This window comes from Rhinolophus hipposideros, assembly GCF_964194185.1.
Source record: "Rhinolophus hipposideros genome assembly, chromosome: 10".
NCBI classification, from domain to species: domain Eukaryota; kingdom Metazoa; phylum Chordata; class Mammalia; order Chiroptera; family Rhinolophidae; genus Rhinolophus; species Rhinolophus hipposideros.
Window position 1 is genome coordinate 82830906 of NC_138056.1, and position 24298 is coordinate 82855203.

General features: G+C 40.3%; 1 protein-coding gene across 6 annotated transcripts in view; it reads right to left on the reverse strand.

Moving 5' to 3' along the window:
* Positions 1-24298, reverse strand: part of CADM1 (cell adhesion molecule 1) — a 323545-nt gene that overhangs the window by 299037 nt on the left and 210 nt on the right. The gene's annotated exons all lie outside the window — the stretch shown is intronic.

Here is a 24298-nt window from a genome sequence, read left to right on the forward strand (position 1 = left end):
GAATAATGTTTTTTTCAGATTTCACTCACTTTCAGCATCACACACACAAAAATAGATAACAGTGTGAATTGGCGTATGGCACTACAGTCATGTAACAGTAACCTTCAAGATTTAGCTTTCTAAGGACAGAGCTAGAGCTATTAATCTGTGCACTGGATGAGCTATACCCCTCTAAGGCCAAAAGGGATAATTCTTCAAGTGAAGAAAGGACAATTAAGATATCCCAGAAGGTTTTAGACATGAAAAGTAGAGAGAAATGCACAATTTGGGTACCCACAATAGCTGAGTCCCAGATTCAATACAAATCTACTGAATTTGGAATGAATGTCAATACCCTAAACCCAACCCCTCTTCCAACTTCCTCTCACCAGTTAATGCTACTGATGAGCATGAGAATTTGACATCTTACCTTTTAGTCTAGAGCTATGCCACCCAATAGGGTAGCTACCAGTCATATGTGTCTGTTTAAATTTTAAATGATTAAAAATAAATAAAATTAAAAATTCAGCTCCTCAGTTGCACTAGCCACATTTCTAGTGCTCCATAATCACACGAGACTACTAACTACCATATTGGACAGCACAGATATGGAAATATTTCCACCACCACAGATATTTCTATTGAACAGCACTGGACAGGCGTGGGTAGACAAAAAGATGCTAAAGATGCTAGACTAGCCAGCTCGAGTTTCAGAGCTCCACTGCTAAACTGAGCTACTTTCTGATCATGCTACCTACAGGAGAAGACCAATAATGTCCTAAAGGTAATATGAAAAAATTCCACAAGGATGTATCTTTCACATGGAAGAGTTAAGGAAATGCAGACCACAGCTCAGTAGGTTGCCATGTTAGGCCTGAGCTACACTCTCACTACTCAACTGTGAATTAAAATGCTCCCACACATCAATTTAATTCGTGACCCCCTGCTGACTAATATTCGCTAAGAAACCACGCACAATCTTTCCGGACTTTGCACAGCGTGTTGAAAACCAGGGTGGCAATCATTCATCCACCTAAAGAATAGGAGTTGCTAGTACATTGACCTAGATTCTTCCTGCCATCCTGAAAGTGCTCCCTATGCTACACTAGGATTTGTTTTTGTTCTCTGGTAGGAGATATTAAAGAAGCACACTTCTAGAAAACCAGCTTCCATCCATCCTCCCTCCACGCTTCAGCCTGCCAAAGTTGGCATTCACTACATGAAATAGAGGGACCGCTGAGAGGTTCATTCATTTGCTCTGTATTCAACACCACAACCTCAAGAATCTTAACTAAACATTTTAAATAATATGGATTGGCTGAAAAAAGGTTTTCCACAGTTCCCTATACCGTGGTAAAGGCACAATTTGGTGTACTGGTATACTACAATGAGAACTGGACTCATTGTAGTACATTCCAGTACAAAAATCTGGAATCTGGCCCCAGCGTTGCCACATCCTACCTATGTGACTGGCTGTTATCTAATTTCATTCTTATGTAACCTCTCCCTAGAGTTCATTCACTTCAAAGAGGATCCTTCCCACTTCCTGCCTCTTCAGCAATTTAGTTAACAGATTTCCATCCCATTACACATCTACCCTGCCTATCTTCCATCTACTACTCCCCACTTCTTCCATTTTAATCCCCAGTCCTCTGACTCTTCCTTCCTGGTGTCCATCAGAGTTCCTTATCTTGTCCCTTAAAAATACACCTTCCTTAAGGTTCTACCTCTATGCACCATCGCTTCTGGACCTCTCATACTCTCATCTCCAAGCACCTAAGACAATGTTTGGCATACATTGGGCATTTCAATACAGGTGTATCAAACAAATGACTGAATCAGTGCATAATGTAGAAATTCAGCTATCAACTGTTTACAGATGACTTCAAATCTCATTTCCAGCGCTACTCCTAACTTCTCTCCCAACCTCTATCTAGCACCACATTCCAAATGACCTTCTAAGTATTTCCACTATGTTCTAATGATAGCTCATGTTTAACATATCCAAAACCAAGCTCATTGTCTTCCCTCACTAAACCCACCATATGACATTTTTATTTCTGTTCATTGGAATAACCATTCTCCTAAGCCACTTGCGTTCAAAATCAAAGCACACCTTCATTTCCAGTTTTTATTGGTTCTCAATTGCTATTCTCAATTGCCAGTCAGCCACCACATCCAATCAATTATACCTCCATTGTTCTTCCACTGTCCTAGTTATTTAAACTATTTATACCCCTAACCAATCTCTCATTTCTAATCTAATCACAAACCATTCTCAGTTTCACATTCCTAAAGCACCAATCTGATTGATGTTACTTCACTATTCAAAAATCTCTTCAATAGTTCCCAATGACCTCTTAAATTAAATCTAAAATTGGTATTCCAAGTTTTTCCACAATCAGAACCCCAGCTGTCTTTTGGTAATCCGCTCTCATTCGCCATTTTAGTTTTCTTTCTCCCTCGATCTGGAATGATGTCCTTTCATCATTTCTCTGTGGAAATCTTCCCCATGTTTTCAAGACTTCGTTTACATAAAAAGCCTTCTACACACTCCAACTCCATTTTTGCTCCCTCCTTTATATCCCTCTGATGGAAAGACAGAGATGACAGGATCTCAGCTCCTTAGCCAGGTCTTTACTGTGGCCACAGTCATACCTTCAGGGACCCCAAAGGAGAATGTAAAGAGAGGAAAGACTAGGCAACTGAGCATTCCTTGTTACTGCCTGTGGCTTTGACCTCAGCCCTAATATGAGTTCATACACGGGACATCATTCTCTCCATCCTTGTTTTGAACCTGAAGGACTCGTTCTGTTTAGGCCTTTGGTTTTCAAACCTTTTTCAAAAGGGTTAAACACTTTTTTCCAAGGAGATCTTATGGAGACCCAATATGTAGTAAACGTGGGTCTTCTCTTGTTAAAATGGTAGAATGCTTTGGGAACTATCACCAGATACATGTTATAAAATGAATTTAACTCTTATCAGTTTTTCCATTATAAGTATTAATAGATTACATACGAGTATTCATCTTTTTTTAAGTCTATCCTTTTCTTGCTCCTTTGTAACCTGAAAAATTCATGAAAAATTCAGGTCAAAATCTTTAAGGTGATGACCTCATCTTTAAAAAATCCTAAAACCTTAAAAATATTCTATTAAAGTATAACTCTGTATGCACTCATCTTATGAAACAAGGATAAAGAGATGTGAACACAGATAAAGTGATATGAAAATGGGAGAGATTTTTGGTTTTAAAAAGGTGAAGAAAAATTCTGCTACTACTTTAGCCTGAAATTCTAACTTTCTAGGCCTGATTCATGCTACTGCATGAATGGAACATAATACTTGATGAATAACATTTTAAAAGGAAAAGAAAACTGAATGGAGTGGTTATTTTAAAAATCATCAACTTGTTTTCATGCAAATGACCAGAATAAAAATAAGCAATCCTGCCAACAGAACCTAGAAGCAATTGTTTTTAAATAGTATGCTTGAAACATTACCCTCCTAATTCTATAAGAAATTGATTAACTAATCTCTTCTTTTCTTGAGGAATACCAATCACATACTATAAACACACTGACAAAATTTGTATTTCAAAGACACAATTTTTCTTGAATATCGCTATCAAATCATTTACTTGACAGTAGGTCATGCTGATAAAGATATGTTTACCAAGATTTACAGTAAAAAGAAAGGTTTTTTTAATGCGTCTAACTTGAAGGATTTCTTAAGAAGGCAATCCTTGAAAAAATGTCCACCAGCTAAGGGAAGATGGCACATGGAAGATGTGTCATTCCATTCAAAACCTCAACTAATTGCCATAATCCATACACAATGCCTAAGAAATGCAAGCTATGTAGCCTAAGACAATACAGAGCTATATAGCTACAAGGGAAGCTTTGATAAAGTGCTACAATTTCCCACAATTCAAAGCATTTAAAACGCCAAACAGTCTAGGCTGGATGTATGCCTTAGGCAGAGAAAAAAGAAGTCTAAAAATGGATAGGAATAACCCTGTAGGAATAGGCCATAAGAAACAAGTCACCATAGGCCCTCCTACCCCTCCCAGTACTGTCAGGAAGTTAGAGTTATTGAGCAGACATCACTTAGGACAGAGAGAAAAAAGGCTGGCTCCTTCTCCCTTCAAATATGCCTTTACAAGGTCACAGATATATCAGTGTCACTAATGCAATTTAAAAATATTATAGCAATAAACTCTGGTTAGAGTGGGTTCCACCTCTATATTCATTCACAGGAAAGAACAATCTCCAAACTTCTCCTAAATTAAAAGGTAATGTTAGCAAACTCTCACCCTCTGCCTGCATATAAAATCTCTCTCATGTTCCATGTAAGACCAACAGAAAATCTTTGTTTAAAACTAGATCAGTAGTAGGCCATTAACTTTGTAAGCTTAAATTTGCCATAATCTTATTTAGCACCAACTACACAGTCACACAAATAGTGGAAACAGCTCCATAAAACAGACTGCCTTACCCATCTCATTTTTTTAAAACACGGCAACAAGCCATTTCTCATGTTTGATCCGACTACTGTGATCTATTTTTTGATCCTCTAGCCCCTGACTCCACACATATCTTTATTATCATACAGGAAAACTGTTACCTGGAGGTTTAAATTTCCCTATGCTCACCATGTCTCTCCCTGAGAATATATCTTAGTTTTAAGAAAAGCCTCTGAGGAAAACTGAGGTGAAGAGGAACAGATGACTTCAGAGATAAGTTTCTTAGTTTGTTGCTTCAACTCTTAAGTGCTAACATGGCCTTAGCTATGACTCAAAGTCCAGCCATCCTAGAACTATTGAGCGATTAAATAAATGAAAAGAGGTTCTCTTATCTGGGCCGGCAGTCTAAATCTAACAATTACCCAACAACCAAGTATGAACAAACACACTAGAAGTCAGCCCTTCAGGCCATGAAAACCTGAGGCATGTTGATAGCTCTTCATCTATTATGAGAGAACAAAAAACTTCTACTAAGAATTATAGTTTAAAAGCTGATAAAGAGACAACCAACAAATTAAATTCATAGCATTCATAACACAAAGCCCTAGTGCAAATTCTATACCCCAACCACCAGTATTCATAACAAATGAGAAAAGGTAAGATATTTACACATTGGAAATCAGATTGTATAACAAGAAAACAATGAGTGAATAACAACCATGAGTTTTGATACTGGTTTTCATGACTGAATTAACATCAGTGTTCTCTGCTCATATTTATGCTGAAAGGGCTAGAAATGATGTAATGGCAAGGGGTATCTAATTTCCATTTCATTCATTGCTTGAACAAATGTTTATCGAGCACATACTATGTGTATGGTATTGTGCTCCATGCTGTTATGGAAAGAAAGATGAGTAAAAAATACTCCCTCCTGTAGAAAGGCTAGGAGACATATATCCATGGGCAAATGTCAACACGTATTAAGAAGGTATTAAATGTCATTGAATGGCTAGAGAAACTGTAACGGAAGTTGAGAGGAAAACATTATATTCAGTATGGAAATCATGTAATATTTGAAAAAGAAACACTAGACTTGGGTCTTTAAACATGCTGTCATGGAAGACCAGAGTGTGAGACATTTCTGTTGGTAGAAACAAGTTGAAGAAACATGAAATACACAGGTATTCAGGTGAAATACACAAGGAACTCAAGGCAATTCGGAGAAGCGTGCTTGACAAGAAGGAAGAAGAAAAGTCAGGAAAAGTACAGAAGGGCACAAAGAAAAGGCACCTAACCAAACTGAAAGGTCATGGAGATTTCTTTGAGGAACTGGTACTTGAGTTAGATCTCAAAGGATATGTAGGAATCAGTCATATAGATAAAAGTGTTTCAGGAGGAGGTGATAACATATAAAAAGCAGAGAGGCCTGAGAGAGCATGACATATCTAGGACACGTTTACTTGAGTAAAGAACACGCTTGTGTAGCACCTAAAGCAAGATCATGGTATACAGCTGGCAAAGCTGAGCTTCAGAGGAAGACAAAAGTCAGGTGATGAAAGGCAATACAGGCCCTGATGAAAGAGTGCAGGCTTCATCTTTAAGGTGCCAAGAAAACACATAGATTTAAACAACAAAGTGACAATCTAATATGTATTTTAGACACATCTATCTAGAAGCAGTGTTAAGGATGCATTACAAGGGATGAAACTAGAGGTAAATGGACCAATTAAGGGCCTGTAATATCAGTTTAAATCTGCTTTTCATCATCTATAAATGAGAATGAGGAAACTAAGTGGTGGTGAAACAGATAGGAGTGAATGCAAGAGACAGATAGGACTGAACAACTAATAGTGGGGTAAAGGATAGTGAAGGAGGAAGGACTCTTAGATGTCCCCCAGATTTATTTATTGGGTCAATGATAACAAATGGTAATAAATAATGGTAATAAATGGTAAAAATAAATATTCATTGGGTCAATGGTAATAAATGGTAATAGATAATAATAATAATAATAAAGGATAATAATAATAAATAAAGGATAGAGGGATATTTGGGGAGAAAAGATGTTAAGTTCAGTTTTAGATACCTTGAATTTTAGGACAATATATTTAAGTGTTTAAAACTATGGGTTTTGAAGATAGACCTGGTTCTGCCCCTTATTATTTGTGCTTCTTGGACAAGGGACCTATCATCCTCTCAGCTTCCTCATCTGTAAAATGAAGCAAGACAGGGAACTACTCATAGGATGACAGTGGGGATTAAATGAGATCATGAATGAACATACTAAATAAATGATAGTTATTATTTTGTCATTAATATTATTTGAGATAACTGTGGGACATCTAGATTGAAATGTCCAATAGGCAGTTTCAGAACATGGTCTGAGGTCTAGATGCAAAAGGCTGTGTACTTTACAGTAAATGAGTACACCACAATTTTTTTAAAAGGTGGGAAGAATTAGGTCATTGGGGCTTGACCACAGATTTGACAGTTTAGCGGATGTAGAGAGGGTAAAATATGACTGATGAGAAGCAAAATAAGGTATAGTTCTTAAACATTAGAGACACACACTGCATTATATGGAAAGGAGTAGTCCCTATTTTCTTGCAAGTAATTTGCTGAGTTAAATGAAAAAACAGATACAGAATTCTTCCAACTGCCCAAATAGAACTATTACCACAGAATGAAGAAATGAAAGAAATATGACGGCAGTAAAAAAAAAAAAAAAGAAAACCAAATGGGGGCAAATCATCAACATAAATAGGAGAAACCAGGATTTCTCGAATAAGAAGACAGAGTATAGGCAAATATTAACACATCTTGTGGAAAGTATGAAAAACAAGAAACAACAGTACCTATTATTTTTTCAAAACGACAAATAAAAATGATGTATGAGAAAGGAATACAATTGGCTATTATAGGAGGGTGGATGGGACTGAGCCAGAAAGTACAAGAACCAAGACGTCTTTATACAGTTTTGATTTTTGAGCCGGATATTTGTGGACTTATGAACACAGTATTCTGTCTACCCTCAGTGGGATCTATTTAAAATAGGCAAAAAAAGGAAGTATGAGGAGGATCCAAGATGGTGGTGAATCAGATAAACACTGTGCTTGCCTTCCCTGGTGACCACATCACACTTAAAACTAAATTATAGAATAGTCAACCCGGAGAACTATCTGAACTCTAGTTGAACAGTAACCCTGTAACTAAGGATATAAATAAGAAGCCACATGGAGACCGGTGGAGGGTTTGAGCTCCGTAACAGGCCAGCCCTGCACTTGCATGTGATGGTTCAGAATCAGGAGGGTTATATAGGCCGCAGAGGTCCAACCTGGAGGAGCAAGGGACCCATGACCCACACCGGTTTCCGCAGCCTAAAGTTCCAGTGCCGGGAAGAGGAGCCCTCACAACATATGGCTGGGAAAAACAATGGGGATTCTGACCTGGGTGAAACAGAAGGCTGCAAAAACACCCAAATGTCCTCTTAAAGGGCCCACACACATACTCACTCACTCACAGGCACTTGGCCTGGGCTCCAGCAGAGGGACAGTGACTCTGGAGATGTCAGAGAGATACGGGGAAAGACTGAGTTGTATAGATTCACAGTGAGGACTGGAGGGAAAGCAGCCATTTTCCCAGTGTAGAACCTTCTGTGTAGTCAGAGTCAGGCTCCATCATTCCTCCGTTGAGCCCTCCCTCACACAGCTAAATCTGAATCTGCATTAGCCTGGTGAACTCTGCTCACTACACCCTGATGACCCTGGGACCCCACACCAGCCAACACACGCAAACCCGAGGCACTTTGCAGTCAGCAGCCAGGCCGACACACGTTGCACTCTTTTTTGGACAACTCTCCGGGGTTAGTGGGCCCTAAGCAGGCAGCAGCTGGCCTTAGTGTGCGCTGAGAATTGTGCTGAGTAGCTCCAAATTCAGCAACCAAAGCAAAATCTACGTTCACCTAGTGAATCCACTCATCCCACCTTGGTAACTCCCTGATACCTTGCTTTACGCACCTCACGAACCACACAAGGCTCTATCAGCAGATGAGCCCTTAGGGGAGCCTGGAGGCAACAACAGGTCTCAGGATGTCCTGGCTTTTTGTAAAGCTACCCAACACCCGGTACTGGTGGCAGGAATCCTCAGTTCGCATCATTGCCTCACCCACACTCCTGCAGTTCCAGCACGGGGAGTGACCAACCGTGGATTACTTTGTAGTTCCTACCATGTAGTCCTTGGCCAGTCACAGGCAGTGGCTGACCTGTACCTGTGCCAGAGCAGCTCCCAAGAAGAACAAGAACCAACATACCTGAAGGTCAACTTCAGCAGAGCACCACCCAAAGAGTGATCTCAGAAGGTCCCAGAGCATGCTGGGGCGAATTTCACTCCACAGGGTAAGCTCCCCCATACAACAGCCCATATGCTGTGGAAATGGCCAAATGCCACAGCCAGTCAGCCTCAGGGTAAATCCTACCCACTGATGCACTGATAGCAATCAACCCACATAAGGGACACTCCTGGAAAACCTAGAAAAATCAGGGAGGCCGCCACTGGGCCCCATGGAGCACCTACTACATAAGGCCACCCAGCCAAGATTTGGAAATATAACAGATCTACCTAATACATAGAGACAAACAGAGAGAGGCAGGCAAAATGAGGAATCAAAGAAATATATCCCAAATGAAAGAACAGGAGAAAACTCCAGAAAAAGAACTAAACGCAATGAAGGCAAGCAACCAATCAGATAGAGAGTTCAAAACACTGGCTATGAAAATGCTCAATAAACTTAGTAAAGGATACATGAACTTAGTGAAAACTTCAACAAAACGATAGTAAGCATAAAAAGGAACACAGAATTTTTAAAAAAAAGAAACAGTCATAAATGAAGAATAAATGAAATGAAGAATACATTAAAAGGAATCACTAGTAGACTAGATGAATCAAGGATTGAATCAGTGATTTGGAAGACAAGGTGGCAGAAACCACCCAATCGAAAGACCAAAAAGGAAAAAGAATGTTAAAAAATGAGGATATTTTAAGAGACTGCTAAGACAACATCCAGCGTAACAACATTCACATCATAGGGGTACCAGAAGGAGATGAGAGAAAGCAAGGGACTGAGGAATTATTTGAAGAAATAGTGACTGAACATTTTGCTAACCTGAGAAAGAAAATAGACATACAAGTCCAGGAAGTGCAGAGAGTCCCAAACAAGATGAACCCAAACAGGCCCAAACCAAAACACATCATAATTAAAATCACAAAGGTTAAGACAGAGAGAATCCTAAAATCAGCAAGAGAGAGGCAACTAGTTACTTACAAGGGAGCTCCCATAAAATTGTCAGATGATTTCTCAACAGAAACTTTGCAAGCCAGAGGGATTGGCACAAAGTATTCAAAGTAATGACAAGCAAGGATCTACAACCAAGACTATTCTACCCAGCAAGTCTATCATTTAAAATTGGAGGACTAAAGAACTTTCCAGACAAGAAAATGCTAACGAAATTAATCACCACCAAACCAGTTTTACAAAAAATATTAAAGGGACTTATTGAAAAAGAAGGAAAAACAACAACATAAATATGAATAATAAAATGAAAATAACTATGTATCTACCACTAATCACTTAAAATATAAATGGATGAAATGCTCCAATCAAAAGACATAAGGTCGGGTGGCTGGATGGCTCAGTTGGTCAGAGCCCAAGCTCTAAATAACAGGATTGCCGGTTCGATTCCCATATGGGCCAATGAGCTGCACCCTCCACAACGAGATTGAAGATGAGCTACCAGAAGGTGGCTGGATCGCTCAGTTGGTTAGAGCACAAGCTCTCAACAAGGTTGCTGGTTCAATTCCCGCATGGGATAGTGGGCTGCGCCCCCTGCAACTAAAGACTGAAAACGACCACAGGACTTGTAGCTGAGCTGCGCCCTCCACAACTAGATTGAAGGACAACGACTTGGAGCTGATGGGCCCTGGAGAAACACACTATTCCCAAATATTCCCCAATTAGAAAAAAAAAAAAAAAAGACATAGGGTAGCTGAAGCTGAGCATATTAAAAAACAAGACACACACATATGACATATACAAGAGACCCACTTCAGATCAAAAGACACACACAGCCTGAAAGTAAAGGGATGGAAAAAATATTTCGTGTGAATGGAAATGAAGAAAAACAGCTGGGACAGCACTACTTATACCAGACAAAATAGACTTTAAAATAAAGGCTAAAACTGGAGACAAATAGAGACATTACATAATGACAAAAGGATCAATTCAACAAGAGGATATACCCCATTAAACGTCTATGTATCTAACATAGGAGCACCTAAATTTGTAAGGCAAATACTGACGGATAGAAAGGGAGAGATGAACCCTAGTACCATCATAATAGTGGACTTCAACAACCCACTGACACCAATGGACAGTTCTTCCAGACAGAAAATCAATGAGGAAACAGAGGCCTTAAATGACACACTAGACCAAATGGACTTAACTGATATTTTTAGAGCATTTCACCCCCAAAGCAGCAAAACATACATTCTTTTCAAATGCATATGAAACACTGTCCAAGATAGACCACATGTTAGGCCACCAAAAAGTCTCAATAAATCTAAGAAAATTAAATTCATATCAAGCATCTTCTCTGACCACATTTCAATGGCATGAAACTAGAAATCAAATACAAGGAAAAAACTAAAAAACACACAAATACATGGAGGCTAAACAACAAGCTATTGAACAGTGAATGGGTTAATAATGAGACACAGGAAGAAACCAAAAGATACACTGAGACAAATGAAAATGAAAACACGACAAAAATCTATGGGACACAGCAAAAACAGTACTAAGAGGAAAATTCATAGCAATACTGACTTACCCCAAGAAACAAGAAAAAAAATCTCAACAATCTAACCTTATACTTAAAGGATCTAGAAAAAGAACAGCAAACAAAGCCCAAAGTGAGTGAAGGAACTATTAAAGAACAGAGCAGAAATAAACAAAAGAGAGTCTAAAAAACTACAAAAGATCAACGAAACCAAGAACTGGTTCTTTCAAAAGATAAACTAAATTGATAAATCTTTAACCAGATTCATCAAGAAAAAAAGAGAGGACTGAAATAAATAAAATCAGAAGTGACAACTGACACCACAAAAATACAAAAGTTTATAAGAAAATATTATGAACAATTATCGTATTTTGCCACGTATAATGTGTACTTTTTTGCCCAAATTTGTGAGGGAAAAATAAGGATGCACATTATACATGGGTACGTAGTTCTAATTCAGTACCTATATAAATGTTTTTAGTTCTTTTACTTATGCTCATGAGTTAACTCTACAAATCAATAACGATATCCGTATACAAAATAATACCCAGGAATACTACAATCGGTTTTGTTGAACTTATGACGAACTTGCAACAACAAAGTTCTTGGCCTTCTACGATGAGTTAATATCATAAATTTGTTACCGATACATAAAATTTCTTGCACCTTGTATCTGTGTTTTTGTGTTTTGTAATTATTTGTTACATAAAAAGTTCTTGTACAATAATATGCTAAAACAAAATCAATGCTAAAATTCCTTTATAATACAAAAAACAGTACCTAAATGTAAACAAATAAAAATGTGAATTAAAAAATTAAAACAAGATGACTTTCCCTAAATGTTTGGGCCAAAACATGGCTGCGCATTATACACAGCAAAATACAGTATATACCAACAAATTGGACAATCTGGAAGAAATAGTGGGGGGGGGGTTGCCAAAAAAATGTATACAACTGGACACTGGTCAACGTTGCTCAAGCAGTAGTTCACCATAATCAGAAGTGTCTGGACACTGATGGTAACCACTTTGAGCACCTCTTGTAATTGCAGAAGTCAAACATGACTTGTATTCATCTTTTGTTATCAGTGTATATTGAGTTACAATTTTAATACAGTTTTCCTTTTTTAAAATGTATATACATTTTGGGGGCACCTTCTGTATAGGTCCAGGTGGGTATTAATAGTACCAGGTGGGTACTAATCGGGGGATCACTGCATAAATTATGTAAATGTCTAACCACTATGTTGTATACCTGAAACTAATATAAAATAATATTGAATGCCAACTGTAACTGGAAAAAAATAAATAAGTAATTTAAAAATAATAATAAATAGGCCAAAAAAAGGCAAAAAATCTTGAGCTTTGTGTGGTAGATTTGTTGTCTACAGTGGTCTTGATGGAGTAATTCCAAACTATTCTGTATTAATTATAAGACATTGGTGTGGCTGGGAAACCAGGTTCTCACTATGGGAGAATAAAGAAACAAATAAGGCATGAGAGAAGGAGAAAAAGAACCTTGCGGTGTTAGACTGAAGGCATCAATATGAACTCATGAGTTAAATGAATAAATGTAAATAAAAAATATATAAATTTATATAAAAATAAATTTATTTGTAATAAATGTTAAATTATAGAAATAGATATAGGTATGTAAGTATCTATATCTATATATATCCATTCTAGTTCTGTCTCCTGAAACGACAAATCAGTAGCAATGAGCACACCTCTTTGGTATCTAAGTAGCACGCTCCCACTAAAAGTAACAAGGACATCTTCTAGAAATGGCTGATTCCAGGGCTGGGACAGGAAAAATATTAGGTGAGCTTAGACAACTTCTTGTGACACAAAATAACAAAGTACACAAAAATTAATAGAGATACATCAAAAGGATACGGACTAAAGGGGTTCCCATTGGTGAAATTTTGGGTTCCCATTGGTGAAATTTGACGGTAATGAAATACAGCACACTGAAATGTTTTTTAATCCAGCAGTCCATTGTGATTTTTTTTTGAAGGAAAGACAAGCTCTTTTGTATGCAAGAATGCCACACCCAATGCAGGGGAATAATAGAATTAGAAAAATCACAATTTTCTAACCACCAATGTAGTATTTGATTCAGACAAAGTTTATCGATGCTGCTAAAAATACTAGGTGAAAGTGTTGTTAGAGAATAGGATCTTCAGTCTCAAAATATCCCACAAATTACGTATTAATTACAAAGGAACGTAAACAGAGAAATCTGTAAATCCATGTAAAATAAGTAACTAAATTTATATTGTTAATCTAGGGATCAAACTTACCATCACCAATAATAGAACAAACTGGTATTACGTCCCTTTTAATGTGATGCTATAAGAAGGTAGCAACATCAGGTATACAGTGTTCTTGCCTAGGATTGTAATCCAAATCAAACTAAGAGGAAACAATCAAACAATCTGTAGAACTGTGGGACATTCTGTAAAACAGCAGGTCTGAACTCATCAAAATGTCAACACCATTACAGACAATCCTCCTCCTATAAAAAACAACAACAAACCACCTTAAAAGAAAAGATGGGGAGCAGGGGAACAGGTCTAGCTTAAGAAAGAGAGAGACATGAAAACCAAATCCAATGTGTGAGCTGATGGATTCTAGATCAAGGGGGACAAAGAAACATAAAGAATATTAATGGGACAACTATGGAAATTTCAGTATGGACTAGATATTAGATATTACTGAATCAATGTTAAATTTCTTAAATGTAATAATGGTACTGAGGTTGTGTAAGGTAAATGCCCTTATTCTCAGGAGTTAAGAGCTGAAGTATTCAAGGGTGAAGTGTCACTCACTATGCCTGCAACTTGTTTTCACAGGGTTCAGACAAAAAATTATTTATGTAAATTTTATGGAGACAGCTAGAGATAAAGCAAATGGGCAAAATGTTAAGTTGAAATTAGGGAAGAAATCTACAAGCATTCGTTGTGTTTTTCTTTCGACTATCCTGTGGTTTTCAAATTTTTCAAAATAAAAGTTGAAAAAGAAAATACAGAAGGTGCCAAAAATATGTATACACATTTTAAGAATGCAAAACTGTTTTAAAATTGTAATACACCATACATACCGATAACAAAAGATGAATACAAGTCACGTTTCACTTCTGCAATTACAAGAGGTGCTCAACGTGATTCCCATCAGCATCCAGACACTTCTGATAATGGCAAACTACTGCTTGAACACTGACCAAATGTGTCCACTTGTATACATTTTTTTGGCACCCCCGGTAGACTGTAATCTTCTGGAAAACAGGGATCAACCAACCCAACTACGAATGCACCTAACATAGTGCCTGATATAAAAGCAGATACTCAATTTAAAAATCATTTTCAAATCCTCATTTTTTCTACCAAGTGCCTTATGGGTTAGCTACAGAAACACAAGTTCTTTATTTAAATATAGTATATAAAATATAGGAGATTAGGTAAAATAATAGTCCTCCCTATGTTAAAAGGTCCAGAAATTTGAGAGTATAATCACTGTCAGTTTCTCCAGGGTACTGGATGATTCCATTTACTTCCAAAAAACATTGAACTCCAGGTTGTTCTTCAGTTTCACCTTAGAGACAGTTAAGTTCATCTTGCATTAACCCTTTCAGCATAGTATTTTTCAGTGTTCCCAAACATGTGAGGGAATAAGTAGTGGCAGCAGCCAGAAACAGAACGCCTATTACCAAGTAGCGTCTGTTTTCATAAAAGCCATATGTACTATAACACTGTAAGGTAGGTTGTTTTTGCTGTATCTAACTCATGAGTAAAGCGCTAGGTTTTACCATTCTGTAACCTAAACTGGGTATTCTGCTGGCCAACCTTGCCCAGAGATAGAGAGATTTGCATTAGAAAAAGGAAGGGAACAGCAACTAACATTCATGTGATTATTAACCAAACTAAAAGAAAGGAAACAGTACTCTTCACTATGACGTTGCGCTCACAAGAGATACACAAGAAAAAGTGAAGTTCAGTGTCACTTAAGCTAATCTCTACTTGAACCTTTGAAGAGATAAAACCATTTGAGCAGTAATTTAATACTAAATTAACTTGGGTTTTTCTCTCCCTATATTTGAAGTTTTCATTGTGTAAGTAAGGGTTTCTGCAAGAGCGATGAAACAATGTTCCTTTCCTATGCAGAAGAGAGAATCAAGTGGATGACTTGTTGTAAGGTCTGGGTGGCTTGGCTTAAACCACAGGCACATTCAGCAAAGAACCAAATAAATACATACCGCATTTTGACATACAACCTTTTCTCCAAGAATGTCCCAAAATACTCCATGATAATCAAGTTTTCCTTTCACTGAATTATCGTGCTACATAACCTTCTACTATCAAAAACTGAACTCTGCAGAGGAAGGATGCCAGACAAGGATAAGGGAAGAACTGCGGCAGATATCATTACCGGATAAAGGCTTTCAAACGATCCTTAAGATAACAAATTCAGCAGTTAGACTGAGAAACAAAGGTTTCATTTTTTTCCTAAGCTAGTGACAATTCACCCACTCTGTTATCAACTAAAATTTGATCAGCTATGATGCTGGCGAAGACTGTGTTTAGTTAGGAAGCACTGCTCCCAAAGTCCAAACTATTTGAAAACGCTTGCTAATAAAGGCCTGGGTTTTTGCATACTTCCCTGCTGGCTCCCCAGATAGGTACTTGTTAGCAACTAGACATACAAAACACGAGCAATGAACAGTCTTCTAGGGCGGTATATTTTGGATCATCTTCACCGGGGCTGATCTCACTTATGCAAGTCAGCTGCTCCAGATGAGTCCCTATAACTCTGTCCTTCTGAAGTCTTCCTACTCCTAAAGGGCTTACCTTTTTGAGTAAAAGTCTTACTTTGCCAGCCTGTAATTTGCCCTTATTTAAACATGGACCACCAAATAGGTGCAATACACTTTCAGCATTCCAAAGTTTTAAATTTTCATGAAAACAATGGCCATACTATCCACACACTTTGTCTTACTGTGAAGAAACAAACTCCTGTATACACCTGCAAAGCAGAAAAAGAAATGTAGATGTTGAGGTATATTTTAGATATTTCATTAAACTGAAAGATGCGAAAGGAAGATGTTTATTCTCAAGGCAGGCAAGGAGAATCAGCTGTCCTATATCTATAAACCAAAACAGTTAAGAGAAAAACAGATAAGAGAGTTTTATGCAAAGGCAACCAGCTGAAGCCTGATCAGTGGAACCACTTTCTTCCTCTGTTTCAATGGAGAATCATCAGTCTTCCAGTCCCATCAGGATTTGGCTGAAAATAAGAAATGAGGGCAATTAGAGAGGGAGTGAGAGAGAGACTGAGGAAAGAACAACCTAAAGACAAAACAGTGTGGATTTTGAATCTCATGCAAAAAGCAAGAATTTGAGATTAGGTTTTTCTGAAAGGGACAGGTCGTGATCCTGTCCAGAAAAGAATTAGAATTGTGGTAGGTAGAAATATATTCTGACTGGCAGAAGCTTGGGTCAACGGAATTGGCTAGGCAGCTTCTGCTAGTAAAACATGGTTTGGAGAGGGAGGACGATGAGGCTTCCAGAGAATGTCAGAGAAACAATCAGCCCATTTTATTTCAGTGCAAGAGTGAAAGCTAAGAAGGGGAAAAAAGACTCCAAATTTAGGGGCCTTAGAGACCAGGATGACAATGGTGTCATATACAATAATGTTGATTTTGAGAAAAGTTGACACCTATGACAGAAAAGACGAAAGGTTCATTTTGACATGTTAACTTTTAGGTTAACCCAGGCCAAGTGGAGATATGGTACCGACAAGGGGAGATATGGGGCAGGTGAACCCTTTGTCTCTAGGCAGATTCCTCCCTGCCCCCTCAGGGACCTCATAACTTAATTCCAACTTGATCCTGCAGTCCAGTGTTGGATAGCTGAAGAGGAATTAGAGTGACTACCTTATCAAGGAAGACTGCCAAGAGCAAGATACTTATTCTAGGCATTTTAAAAAGTCCATATCACTGGAATATCAACTTCAAACACTGAGTAGCATTTCAATATCTATCACAGCTCTTTCATTTCATGCCTATTTAACATTTCTGAAATATCTAGATCAAAATGTTGGGTCAAATGACTATATTCCAGTAAAACATCTACTGAAAGAAAAATGTTCCCCACCCCACAACTCTTGAGAGATTCAAGATACCTGTCAGTCATAACAGATTTTCTTAGTGCCTGCTTTCTCTCAAGCTTCCGGACAAGTTTCTCTTTTGAGTAATAATAACGGCCACACATCACTTTTGCTGTGCATGTATACAAATACCTCCATCTCCTTTTCTTCGAACCCTAGCTCAAGGCCAACTGTACTAAAGCTTTTGAAAACCAGCACTGGAAGATCTTCAAAGAGAAACTGCCCATTAACCACAACAGCAGCTGTTGGCTAGAGCCTTCAATTTAAATCTCTGAAAAAGAAACTGTGGCTTCTGAAATTTAAACAAGGAGGTGCCACTTGTAATTACAAACATTCCAGTGGGTTCCTTGCTTCATTGATGGTTTCCAAACAAAGGCTGTTTATTCGATTTTGGTGGCGCTCCCCAAACAGTGAATGTAGGCATTCCTTTGTGCTTTTCCTGTTCTGTGGCCAGCTCAGAAGAGGGGCGCAGGAAGCGGGTTTTTACCTGGCCAGGGCTGCTCAGATCCCTCAAAATCATCTCATGTGTAATTCCTTGTTTGGCTGGAAACCAAAAAACCAAATGCTTCAGATTTATAGTCCACATCAAATATATTTGAGAAAGAACCTCTTAACACACACACACACACACGACCTCACATTTCAGGACCTTAGAAAATGGAACCAACCTATTTTCCAAAAAAACAAAGAAGTTCAGAAATTAACACTGAAGCATTTCAACATTTCTAGCTAAAATTATAAATTCATATTTTAAATCAGAGGAGCAAATATTGAGATATAAAAATAGCAACCTTTTCTCTCCCTATCCTGTGACCCTACCCTACAAAAATAAGGCCGAACTACTTACAACTTGTTGTACGGGTTTCCCACAGCACAGAAGGCATTTTGTGGTCACTTCAGTTACAGAACATAGGCTGAAATTAGCACCAAGCCAGTTAAAAATGGGGAAAGGAATTTTTTTCCTTTAAGTCCTATATTCAAAAAATGCAAAGGCATTTATATACCATGGAGGCATTTAGAGATAAATATATATGAGGTATCTATCTCACAGCCATCAATCTAAAATTGCCTTTCCTACAGAAGTCCTCAGATGGAGCGTATTCCTTAGCAGAACAACTGGAAATGGTCAATCTCATCATGGGTGCTTTCCATACCACGCCACAGTTGAAGGATTAGCTACAATTACTGCATATTTACACAACCATATTTACACAACAATAAAACTCATCTTATCCAGTCCAAACAAAACCCTGCTCAAAATAAACCAAACCGCACGAAAAGGTCTGCTCAGTGCAGGCACTAATCATGCTCTGCCTTCTCTGGTTTCTGCCTCTGCTTTTTACCCATCGTAACAAGCTTTCACTCTTTCACTTCCTCAGTAAAGCAAGGCTAGGGGCAAAAATTCTGTACACCAGTTGAGAAGATGTATATGTTCAACTAGTGATACTGTGATGAGAATGCGGGGGGAGGGTACTGTATCTTACAGAGATTCGTTCTAAAGTAAATTACAGAAAAAATGATAGGATGTCCAGGATTTGTCTGAAATAACCTGGGAAGGGGTGGATGCAGAGGATACAGAGCATGCACTGACCAGGGGTGGATAATTACTGAACTGGGTGATTTATACACAGGGTCAATTAAGGCATTCGTTCTGCTTTTGTATATATTTGAAAATTTTTCACAAAATGGAAAAATAAAGAAAATATAATCAATGTAAAATAATAGTCATCTTGCAAAAATAAAATAATTTTTTTCTTTAAAAAGAAACAAATTATACTCAGCTTTTTCTGTGCTTAATGAAAGGGGATGAGGACCTGGTAAGAAAATCAAGATGTGTTCTTGTTCTTGACTTCAGGACCCTTCCCTTTTTTCCTTAGTTATGTGGAAATTGTTCTACTGTTAATATTGGTCCTGCAAAGAGCAAGTCAAAAGCTTAAAACTCTAAAGCTGAGGCTTCTGAAACGTAGTTTTCATGCACTTGACTTATTACAGCAACACAAATCCGGAGCTCTCACCTATGAAGGTGCTTTGGACGATATTCATGTTGTGGCTGCCAAATAAAGTCCAGAGGTTTCAGAATCATTTGTCAACACCAAAGACAACCTTACCAAGAACAGGTCCTTTTTTCCAAGAGGTCACTCCTCTGATCCATGGGTTTATTACCTAGAACAACAATTAATCTTGCTGCCTTCAGAATACAAACTATTTCTAGCCAAGATCTTGTCTACCCATGATCCATATCCCTCACAGGGCATCCCTGCTGGGAGGTGGGACAGAAGGTTCACTGGCTGGACATCAAGGGTCCTGGACCTGCTCCCCATCTAGAATGCACAGCTAACTTCGCTTCAGTTCAGGTAAGTAAGGTCCCTCCTTCTCTGGCTTCGGCTGCCTCACTGCAAAATAACGGGGGTTACACCACATGATTTCTAATATCCTTCCCCTTTCAAAAATTCCATGATCATAAGAATTTCTAATTCCTCAAAAGGTATATTAAGAAAAAGAGCTTGGGTGCTAAAATGGTACGTTTTCTTTTAAATACTTTTTAAATGGGAACATGAACATTGCATTGTGTGTCTCTGTGTGCATATACATACATATTTGTAAGAGTACACACATGCATATACTTACACACACAGTAACTGATAGGTGCTTATATGGGACTAATTGCTTCCAATTCAAAGTAGCAAATTTTCAATTCTGCAACAGATGTCGCTGTGTGATTTCTCCTTTCTGTGCTGGATTTTCAGTTTAAAATGCCCAGCATAATGGTCACTACGATTCTTCCCAAGAAAGAGATATAGCATTTGAGTCCTTTGGATTTATTTCTTTTAAATTTTCTTCATATGCTGGTAAATTTCCATTCAAATCATAGCATTGATTAGTGTGGCCCAATTTAAGACATTCAGCGACATAAAAATGGGCCTTTTGTTAAATACACACACACACACACACACACACACACAAAACCATTTTTAAAATGTAAATTCTAAGTGGCTGATTAGGCATTAAAATATCACATACAGAAACCCACAGAATGAGACAGTTTATATTCACAACAATATTATCAATTTTTGAAAGCCTAAACATCATTAGCAATATAGGCCAAGAAATAATATTTTACTTACGCATGGGGCCAAAATGTACCGAGTGTGCAAAAGACACTAAAAACTCCAAAAGCATCATTAACAACAATGAAAACTTTGGATTTTAGTTTTTACAGCATTTCTTTGAAATAAATAGCCAGGCTAATGTTTATAATTACAAGATATCTTACCAATCTGACATTCACTATCAACCACTTCTTGACACGTCATAAAAAAATGACATCTCTTTCCCTTCAACCAATATATCCTCCAATGACCATCAATCTCGACAGGTAGCTAGAATTTTCTTCTGTTGAAATTCAGAGCTAGGAGAAAGGACTTCAAAACACCCCTTTTACACCTAGGCACCTGTTACCTTCTAGAGTTTTAGAGGGAGTGGAAGGAGATGAGCAGTCAGGGAGTTGAGGACCAACTCAGATAAGAATATGAAGTCAGGAAGTGAGAGAGGAAGCAAAAGTGTCCTGCTTACTGGCTTCTCCCAGGTCCTACTCCCCTTTACCAGGAGGGCCATTAGGGAAAACTGGATAAAGCATGTACAACATCCATATGAATAAAGCTCTTTGTTCCAGAGAACTGCCTCCTCTTTTATTCCCCTTTTTCCGTATTTGTTCATTTCAAAAGATTGCTCAATGGGTCTCTTGTTCCTCCAAAATGTCCCAGGCAAATAATGCAAGCTTGTCTTGTCACACAAGTCACTAAATGAAGCCTTGTGCGTCTCTAGTGACACACTGTAAATATAAAGTGGCATTAATGAGGGATATTTTATCAAAGCTATCACAGACATGTGCAAGTCCCTCCTGCGGTTATTCAATTTGATTGCAAGGAAAGGCAACAATAGCAGGGAGGTACTTTTGTAAAGTCCCTATCCCCTGGTACTCAAGCCCCAACAGGCCAAGACAGACAAAACTCAGCCACCGAGCTTTCCAGCACCACCACAAACCCCCACCCATCAGCCATCCTCTGTAATGCTGAAAAAGGTAAGCGGAAGGTGACCCACCACTGGCAGACTCGGGATCAGAAACATCATGCATGCACCTAACACGTAACAGACATGATTTACATGGGAGTGAGCTTAGAAAACCCCATCTTAGCTGCATTTCATTAACATCCATTTCATCCAAACACCACAGGAGGGCTGAGAGATTTTTCTCTAGGGGATGGATGGATTCAGTTACAGGGGAAGACAGAACCAGAACCTACTGCTCAATGGCCCTAGATCACTATCCCAGCAAGCATGTAAATGAAACAAGCCTAATGAAGTGAGAAGGCAGCTCCCACAGGTTTCTCTAAGCCGGCGACTGGGAACTGGAGGCCTCTGAGAAAGCTTCAACTCAGAGGAGTAAGGAAGGAAAGTCCTCCAGTGCTCACCTGGTGGTCTAGGGCCTGGGGCTAGACCAAGGCCCCTTCTCAAACTGATCACACGCGCGCACGCACACACGCGCGCGCACACACACACACACACAATGCATTAAGAGAAAAAAATATTTAAAGAAAATCATCTCATCCCCTCACTACAAATCAAACCCAATTACTTCCTAATTTGAACACAATCTGATAACCAGTACAAACAGGGATGTACACAAGAGCAAGAAGCTGCTTCCATGGTAACCGGCAACAGAATTTTCTTGTAGCTTTGACATGCACGGTTGAGTTCCAGACAGCTCCTTTCTAAGTCAGCATATATCCCTCGCTGGGAAGGCAACTTCATACTGAGCGATAGTTACAAATATACCGTAGTACTGTGGCTACTATCAGGTGTCTTCAATGAACAGGGTTGAAAGAGGAGGTATAATCTAATCCTACTCTGCTGCCAAGAGGCATTGCACGGCTCCCATTTTTAGTCGAAAGGCAATATTCCCGATCTGTGCTCCCCTCCTCTCTCTCTCTCTCTCTTTTTTTTTTTTTTTTGCAGCCAATACAAGTCTATTGTTGCCTCTATTATGCGCCAGTTACCGAGCCTTTACTCACGCTCACGTTTAACTGACACTGGCGCTTTTTACAATGCAGTAGCACGAGGGATCTCTTTCAGGGACATTTTATTGAACCCATACAGTCAGAAACATAACCCGAAATGAAGTTGTAACCACATCGGCATCATTTAAACCCAATTATCTCGTAACTCATAAATTAAGAATTCACAGAGGAAAAACACATAAACAACATCCGGAGACAGACCGTGGCATGGAAGAAAAAATCCTCAGCTCTGAACTGAAGCTGCTGCCAGATCCCCACCCCTATACGTCTTCAATATGTTCCCCAAGCCAAGCTCCTTTGCCAGCCTGTTTTGGGGCAAGCAATCAACCCGGCATTCCCCAAATCCAAAGCTAGCATCCCCCCCAGACATCCCCATTTCCTACAGCGTGTCTCCTGCGGTGTTTACGTAACTGTGTGTCCTCTAGCGTGTAAACAAAAGGCACAGCCCAAGCTGAGGGGCGCCCGGGAGCGGCACGGTGGCCCCAGCCCTGCGCCCGCCCGGGCCGGGGGCTCTGCAGGTGGGGGCTGAGCTCTCGCTGTCCTCCGCCACTTGTTGCTCGCGGGTCCTGCTGCTCCGGAGCTGCAAGGAGGGGCTTTGCAGGCGCCGAGCCTTGCTGCATTCCCTCCTGCACCTTTCCCCTCCCCCGTGGCCCCGTGCCTCTCGCTCTCGGCTTCCCGCCCCGCGCCCGCTGCAGGGGCCCAGAGGCATGGGGACACCGCGCCGTCGCTGAGCTCGGAGGTGGCGGGAACCCCAGGCAGGGTGCAGCACCGCCGGCCTCTCCGCTGGGGAAGAGCTCCGGCTCCCTTTTGTTAGCAAAAGCAAACACTGCCCTCTTCTTTCCCGACCGCGCCAACGCGCCCGGAACACCGGCAGCGACACAGCGTGTTCCTGCCCAGTGCTCGGTGTCTTCGGGGAAGGCGCCGGGCGTGCAGAGCCGCCCCTGGCCAAATTCCCAAGACAGCGCGGCACACGGAGGGCGCCCGGAGGCCCGCAGAGGCCGCGAACGTCCCTCCACTACCCCCGGGCTGCCGAAAGGACCGGCAGCCTGGAAATCCGGTGTCCCCACTAGCGGCGGAGGACGCCGTGGGGTAGGCAGGCTGCCGGCTGCCAGCTCCCGGCTCCTTCCCGCAGAGGCAGCGACAGCAACCGCTCCCCGCGCGGCCGGGCCGAGGGAACTTTCCCTGCCTGGAGCCCGGCCAAGGAGACCTGCAGCCAGGCGGAGGGGCCGCGGTCCGACGGGAGGGAGCAGAGGGGCGCGCAGTTCGGGGGACAGGAAAGGGAGGCTGAGCGCAGGGAGAGCAGGAGCCATCAGACAAGTCTAGGGATGTCCTGTGGACCAGCGAGGAATCACGCTGTAGGCGGCCGCTAGTCAGCCATGGGAGGCTTCGGGGATGGAGAACTGGGGGGCCCGCGGGAAAGGTGGGAGCAGCCCTGGGAGACGCGAGGACCTGCAAGTTACGGGGTCAACGGCGAGTTTGGGAGGGTCTGGACGGTTCGGAGGGTGCCTGCGATTGACCCCCTGCCCCCATATTCTCCAGCCCTTGGGCCCCCCATTCTCACTCCACTCCGCGCCAAGCCGGGAGAAAGGTGCGGGGTGCAGCCATCCCTACTAATTCACATAGAGCTGGGCAAAGAAGGGGATTACCGATCGCCTCGGCTCCTTCCATCTCAGCCCTGAGTTTCCTCTCGACACTCCCTCCGCTTCGGATTTAGGAAGTGGGGGAAGGTTGTCATGGAAACGTTTCCCCCCTCCATGGCTACGGCCGCTGGGGTGCCTTAGGAGA